The sequence below is a fragment of the Rhincodon typus genome, chromosome 47 (genome assembly GCF_021869965.1).
Source record: "Rhincodon typus isolate 14 chromosome 47, sRhiTyp1.1, whole genome shotgun sequence".
Lineage (NCBI taxonomy): Eukaryota > Metazoa > Chordata > Chondrichthyes > Orectolobiformes > Rhincodontidae > Rhincodon > Rhincodon typus.
The window spans coordinates 1219673-1227250 of NC_063378.1; positions in this window are offsets into that span (position 1 = coordinate 1219673).

A 7578-nucleotide genomic window follows, 5' to 3' on the forward strand; every position below is an offset into this window, starting at 1 on the left:
TGAAGGGTCTAGGCCCGAAACGTCAGCCTCTCTGCTCCTATGATGCTGCTTGGCCTGCTGTGTTCATCCAGCCCATTACCTGAAGTAAACTGTCTCTCTCATTTAGAGGAGTCTGGCATCTGGCATTGACATTCCTAATGCCATTTCACCCACCCTGCCCCAGGGTCCAGGAATGTCAGATTTCAACTGGTACAGAGTCGTCTCCCCATTAGCAACTCTGCTGGAGCTTTCCCTGTAGTTGCATGAGGGGTGGTCGGATAATCAAATAGGAACTGGGGCAGTTTGGTATTGAGTGAAGATGCAGGCTGTTTCTTTAAGCCTGGCCTCAGAGTGTGGACTGGTCTTTCTGCCAGACTTTGGAGCTGTCCTTATATGCCAAATGCCATTCAACTTTAGGAAATACTTGAACTTCCTGCTGGTAAATGATGGCCCACTGTCTGAACAACATGACCTTGATCAGATGGACAAATGGGCTGAGGAGTGGCACAGGGAGTTTAATTTAGAAAAATGTGAAGTGCTGCATTTTGGAAAGGCAAATCAGGGCAGGACTTATATACTTAATGGGAAGGTCCTGCAAAGTGAATGAAGAGAGCTTGAGGTGCAGGTTCATAGCTCCTCGAAAGCAGAGTCGTGGGTAGACAGGGTAGTGAAGAAGGTGTTTAGTAGACTTGCCTTTACTGGTCAGTGCATTGAGGAAGTCCCATTGTGGTTGTCCAGGACATTGGTTAGGCATTTTTGGTACGCTGCATACAATTCTGGTCTCCTAGCTAATAGGAAAAATGTCGTGAAACGTGAAAGAGTTCAGAAAAGATTTACAAGGATGTTGCCAGAGTTAGAGGGTTTGAGCTATAGGGAGAGGTTAAATAGACTGGAGCTATTTTCTGTGGAGCATCGAAGGCTGAGGGGTGATCCTATAGAAGTGTACAAAATTATGAGGGACATGGATAGGTGAAGAGTCCAGGCCTTTTCCTCAGGTAGAGGAGTTCAAAACTACAGGGCATAGGTTTAAGGGAAGATGGGAAATGTTTAAAATGGACCTATGGGACAACATTTTCATGCAGAGGGTGGTGTGTGTGTAGAAAGAGCTACCAGAGGAAGTGATGGAGGCTGGTACAATTACAACATTTAAAAGGCATCTGGATGAGTATGTGCATAGGAAGGGTTTAGAGGGATATGGGCCAGATGCTGGCAAATGTAACTAAATTAATTTAGAATATCTGCTCAACATGAATGAGTTGGACTGAAGGGTGTATTTCCGCACTGGACATCTCTATGGCTATAACACAGTTCAGCCAGTATCTGATGACGACCTTTGCTTGAGAAAATCACTCTCGCTCCTCATGATAAAATGCTGTCCTCTACAGCGATCTGGTCTTGCCAATTCTGGTTGTTTTGACCCTTTGGTTGCCCCAATAGTGTATCTACCAGTGAGAGGTGAGTCAAGGCATCCACATTGTCCTCCCAGACAGTGTTCCAATTTTTAATTGTATGCACTTCGAATAAAAGCCCACTGCTGAATCCACCCTGAAACTATGGGTGGCACGGCCTTGCTCTCTTTGGGTAGACCTAACATGGGTTTGTGGTCTGTTATTATTACAAGTTGACATCCGTAAAGGTACTGGTAGGACATTCTCACACCAAAGATGACCACCAAACCTTCCTTCTCTATCTGGGCATCTTTGCACTCTGCATCAGCCAAAGCCCAGGAAGCATATGTTATTGGATGTTCCTTTCCATTGGGCCAATATGTGAGTCAACACTACCCAGATACCATAAGGGGTGGCATCGCACATTAGCATCAACTCTCGCTTGGGATCACAGCGTGCCAACATCTTAGATTATGATAGCTGCTTCTTTACATCTCTAAAAGCTATGTCTTGATACAAGGCCATTTCGAAGGCTGACCCTTTTTCAATAGCAGGTGTAAGGGTGTCAGGATGGAGGAAAGGTTATGTATGAGCTTTCTTTAATAATTGACCACTCCAAGGAAAGACTTGAGCTCTGGTACAGTCATGGGAGCCAAGGCACCTATGATTGCCCTCACTTTATCTTCCAACAGGTATAACCTGGTCTTGTCATCTCTGTAGCCTCTTATGAAGTTGGGTGGAGTCCTTGTGGATTGGAAGGCAGCATGTTAGAATTTGTTTGCAAGATAATAGGGGAGGAAGAGTGCATGGTCCCTTTAAATGGTGATGTGTTTTTTTTCTAGGTTTGAAGATTAAAAGAAATGACTGCAGATGCATAGAGACTTCCGGAAAATTGAAACATTTGTGTCAAAAGGTTGTGTGGTTAGCAACCCAGGCAGTAGTCTTATTTTGTTATTAAGGCAACTAGTCTGAATATCAGCCAATTAATTTAAACTGGGCACTTAGAGACTAAAAACCAATTACATTTAAATCTGATGGTCTTGACAACCTAGGACCAATCCTATTTTAAGAAATTAATAGGTCATCAAACATATAAAAGAAGAGGACATTTGAAAATTGGGGCGAGAGCAACTGCCATCCTTTAGAGTTAACAACCAGCAACCCCAAAAAAGAAAATCATTGGCTGTCACAGAATTCTCTAAGCTCTCAGAAAACCATCATCTGACTAGAAGTACAGCGGTACTCTTAGCTAATATTCCTGACACAAGAATTCAACAAAGAAAGGATTTCTTGATGGAAGAGCAGCGGAGAAGGCACTGAACATTCTGGAAGACATATCCTGGATGTAATTTTGAGAGACTAAGTTTTAAGTCTTTTTTTAAAATTTGGTTTATATAAGTGGGACTTATATTTATTGGAACAGCATACTGTTAGCATTTTGTTTTATTCGGGATTAATAGATTAGGGGAGAATTTTTTGGTTTGTTAGTAGTTCTGTTAATTTGTTCACTGTTAGAGTTAGATAAATAAATTGTTACTTGTTAATTACAGAGTGCCTGTCCTTTTTATAACAGATTGGGCGTGGGCAGGGTGAGAAGCAGGTTATACCACTTTTCATGAGATGAGGCGAGCTTCTCTGGGTGTTTCAGTTTTTGTTATTTGAAGGGGGAGTCAACCTCTGCTTCATAGCACCTAAGTAGGTCTCTTGAGGAGCCTAGAACACACATTTTTCACTTTGAAGCCTTGGAGAAACATCTAAGGACTATGTCCAAGTTCTCTAAGTGTTCTTTCTTGGTCTTCCCTGTTATTAGCACGTCATCCAGATAAATGGCAACCTGTAGGAGACCTTATAAAATGTTCTCTATCATCTGCTAAAAATGGCACAGGGTGCTGATACCCCAAATGGCAGACTTGGATATTGGCACAAACCCTTATAGCATACTTCTGGGAATCCTAATCTAACTGCAATTGCAGGCATACGTGGCTCATGTCCTGCTTCATGAAGGACAACCACCCCCAACTCCCAATGAGCTTTGCATACATGCTTTGCAGGAGATTGAGTAATGGTTTATAGTTTGTTTAAAATCCTCACAAAGGTGAACTGACCCATCAGGCTTCACAATCGGGACGACTGGTGCTGCCCAATCTGCAAACTGTACTGGTTTGATATTTCCTTCACTTTCCAGCCTCCTGATTTCTGCCTCTACTTTCACATGTAAGACACTGGGCAGGCCTTGCAGAATCATGGAACTGCTTCCTGGTCAATATGGAAAGTTTAAGGTTTTTGAATAGATTTGTAGCTCGGATTATGGATGCTGTGGTTGGTTCACTCGCCGAGCTGTTCGTTAGTTCGCAGACATTTCATTACCCTGCTGGGTAACATCATCAGTGCAGCGTCCAGTGAAGCGTTGTTGTGTTTTCTCGCCTGGTATTTAAACTCTGGGGTCTGTTGGAGTTGATTACCTCATTTCCAGCTTTTCCAGAGACAAGCACGGGAATTTCTAGATGCTTGGCTCTCCACCAAGAGGCCATCAATAAACAGGTAGAATTAGACCCTATATACATACCACTGCAAAGAAAAACCAGGGTAATGAAACGTCCAATGAAACAAACTAACGAACCAGCTCAGCGAGCGAACCAACCACAATAAGCAAATTGGCCTTGGCTCCTTTTATAGTCCCTAGACCTTCTTGAAAAACTTTTGTGTATTTAATTAGGACTTCACTCAGACAGCCATTTTCTAAGTGAAAAATGTTGAGCCAATCAAGGTGAATTTTTCTCAACCAATTCCGCCCCACAAAGCTTCAGCCTGAGCCTTTTATTACAATCACTGGTAACTGCACCAACTGTTTCTCATTGGAGACTGGAACCAAAGTCATACCCTTAATCTGTAATGAATCTGGCCAAGGTCTTGCACAAACGGAAGGTTGGGAGTCCAGTTCAGATCTTGTCAAAGTCAGGTTCTGCAACCACTGATACAGCAGCACCGGCATCAACCTCCATCAGAACCAGGTGACTGTTTAACCAAACATTTATTTTGATTGGTTCTGATTTGGATGTTGCTAGGCAATTTAGCTGTTCCAAACCACATTTAGGTGGACTTGCCAGGGTGTGTACTGTCCTAGATACAGGCCTATGCATTCTCTTACTCAAATCAAGTCTTGTAGGACTCTTTTGCTGTTTTGAATCTGCATACCAACAGCAACTACAATGGCCTGCTGGCCTGGATCTTGAAGAGCATTTTGCCATTTGGCCAAGGTTTGGCTTTGTTTTGGGGTTTTGCTGTGGTCTGGCCTGGGGTCCCTCTGCTCTGTGATTGCCTACACTCACGTGTGTTTCCCAAGCTCAGTCAGACAGGTGACAGTGTCCACTTCCACTGGGATGCCCTGTAGCTCCTATCCTCCATTGTCACATTTTATAAAGACAAAGTCAGTTGTCGTGCCTGTTTGTAGCACAGTTGGGCTTCAGCTTGTAAGAGGTTCTGCATGGTTACGTCATTAATCGCACATACCAAATGGTGTCTCAGCATCTCATTCAGGGTTAACCCAAAATCACATGCATTTGCCAGTCATTTTAACCTCGTCAAAAATCCTGACACGGATTCCCCTGGTTCTCGAACAGCCAAATAAAACTGGGGACGTAAGGCAGAAATTCAAGGAGCTAGGGTGGAAGCTTAGAGCTAGAACAAACAGAGTTGTTATCTCTGGTTTGTTACCCGTGCCACGTGCTAGCGAGGCGAGGAATAGGGAGAGAGAGCAGTTGAACACGTGGCTACAGGGATGGTGCAGGAGGGAGGGATTCAGATACCTGGATAATTGGGGCTCATTCTGGGGTAGGTGGGACCTCTACAAATGGGATGGTCTACACCTGAACCAGAGGGGTACCAATATCCTGGGGGGCAAATTTGCTAATGCTCTTCGGGAGGGTTTAAACTAATTCAACAGGGGGGTGGGAACCTGAATTGTAGCTCCAGTGTACAGGAGGTTGAGAGTAGTGAGGTCATAAATAAGGTTTCAAGGTTGCAGGAGTGTACCGGCAGGCAGGAAGGTGGTTTGAAGTGTGTCTACTTCAATGCCAGGAGCATCCGGAATAAGGTGGGTGAACTTGCAGCATGGGTTGGTACCTGGAACTTCGATGTTGTGGCCATTTCGGAGACATGGATAGAGCAGGGACAGGAATGGTTGTTGCAGGTTCCGGGGTTTAGATGTTTCAGTAAGATCAGGGAAGGTGGTAAAAGAGGGGGAGGTGTGGCATTGTTAGTCAAGGACAGTATTACGGTGGCAGAAAGGATGTTTGATGACAACTCGTCTACTGAGGTAGTATGGGCTGAGGTTAGAAACAGGAAAGGAGAGGTCACCCTGTTGGGAGTTTTCTATAGGCCTCCGAAAAGTTCCAGAGATGTCAAGGAAAAGATTGCAAAGATGATTCTGGATAGGAGCGAAAGTAACAGGGTAGTTGTTATGGGGGACTTTAACTTTCCAAATATTGACTGGAAACGCTATAGTTCGAGTACTTCAGATGGGTCAGTTTTTGTCCAATGTGTGCAGGAGGGTTTCCTGACACAGTATGTAGATAGGCCAACAAGAGGCGAGGCCACATTAGATTTGGTACTGGGTAATGAACCAGGCCAGGTGTTAGATTTGGAGGTAGGAGAGCACTTTGGTGATAGTGACCACAATTCGGTTACGTTTACTTTAGCGATGGAAAGGGATCGGTATATAAAGCAGGGCAAGATTTATAGCTGGGGGAAAGGCAACTATGAGGCGATGAGGCAAGATTTAGGATGCATAGGATGGAGAAGGAAACTGCAGGGGCTGGGCACAATTGAAATGTGGAGTTTGTTCAAGGAACAGCTACTGCATGTCCTTGATAAGTATGTACCTGTCAGGCAGGGAGGAAGTGGTCAAGCGAGGGAACCGTGGTTTACTAAAGAAGTTGAATTTCTTGTCAAGAGGAAGAAGGAGGCTTATGTAGAGATGAGGCGTGAAGGCTCAGTGAGGGCGCTTGAGAGTTACAAGTTAGCCAGGAAGGACCTAAAGAGAGAGCTAAGAAGAGCCAGGAGGGGACATGAGAAGTCTTTAGCAGGTAGGATCAATGAAAACCCTAAAGCTTTCTATAGGTATGTCAGGAATAAAAGAATGACTAGAGTAAGATTGGGGCCGGTCAAGGACAGTAGTGGGAAGTTGTGCGTGGAGTCCGAAGAGATAGGAGAGGTGCTAAATGAATATTTTTCGTCAGTATTCACACTGGAAAAAGACAATGTAGTCGAGGAGAATACTGAGGTACAGTCTATTAGACTAGACGGGATTGAGATTCATAAGGAGGAGGTGTTAGCAATTCTGGAAGGTGTGAAAATAGATAAGTCCCCTGGGCCGGATGGGATTTATCCTAGGATTCTCTGGGAAGCTAGAGAGGAGATTGCAGAGCCTTTGGCTTTGATCTTTATGTCGTCATTGTCTTCAGGAATAGTGCCAGAAGACTGGAGACTAGCAAATGTTGTCCCCTTGTTCAAGAAGGGGAGTAGAGACAACCCTGGTAATTATAGACCAGTGAGCCTTACTTCGGTTGTGGGTAAAGTGTTGGAAAGGATTATAAGAGATAGGATTTATAATCATCTAGAAAGGAATAATTTGATTAGGGATAGTCAACACGGTTTTGTGAAAGGTAGGTCGTGCCTCACAAACCTTATTGAGTTCTTCGAAATCGTGACCAAACAGGTGGATGAGGGTAAAGCGGTTGATGTGGTGTATTTGGATTTCAGTAGAGCGTTTGATAAGGTTCCCCATGGTAGGCTATTGCAGAAAATACGGAGGCATGGGATTGAGGGTGATTTAGCGGTTTGGATCAGAAATTGTCTAGCTGTAAGAAGACAGAGGGTGGTGGTTGATGGGAAATGTTCATCCTGGAGTTCAGTTACTAGTGGTGTACCTCAAGGATCTGCTTTGGGGCCTCTGCTGTTTGTCATTTTTATAAATGACCTGGATGAGGGCGTAGAAGGATGGGTTAGTAAATTTGCGGATGACACCAAAGTCGGTGGAGTTGTGGATAGTGCGGATGTTGCAGGTTACAGAGGGACATAGATAAGCTGCAGAGCTGGGCTGAGAGGTGGCAAATGGAGTTTAATGCGGAAAAGTGTGAGGTGATTCACTTTGGAAGGAATAACAGGAATACAGAGTACTGGGCTAATGGTAAGATTCTTGGTAGTGTGGATG